Here is a 200-nt window from a genome sequence, read left to right as displayed (position 1 = left end):
CGCCAGCTGTGTCAGCACAAGTGCGCCCTTGTTTTTGGATTGTTGTGACTAAGTTTCTTATTTTTGCTCCAGTATAATGTTGTTTTGCACTTCTTTATCTTTAACCTTTTCCATGAGTGAATTACGAGAAAACTAAGTGGGATTTTCTAAAGTTTTGTGACTCCAAAAATAGCAATTAGAACATTACTACTCAGATTTTG

This window comes from Sphaeramia orbicularis, chromosome 14 (genome assembly GCF_902148855.1).
Source record: "Sphaeramia orbicularis chromosome 14, fSphaOr1.1, whole genome shotgun sequence".
Lineage (NCBI taxonomy): Eukaryota > Metazoa > Chordata > Actinopteri > Kurtiformes > Apogonidae > Sphaeramia > Sphaeramia orbicularis.
Note: the sequence above shows the minus strand (reverse complement) of the source record.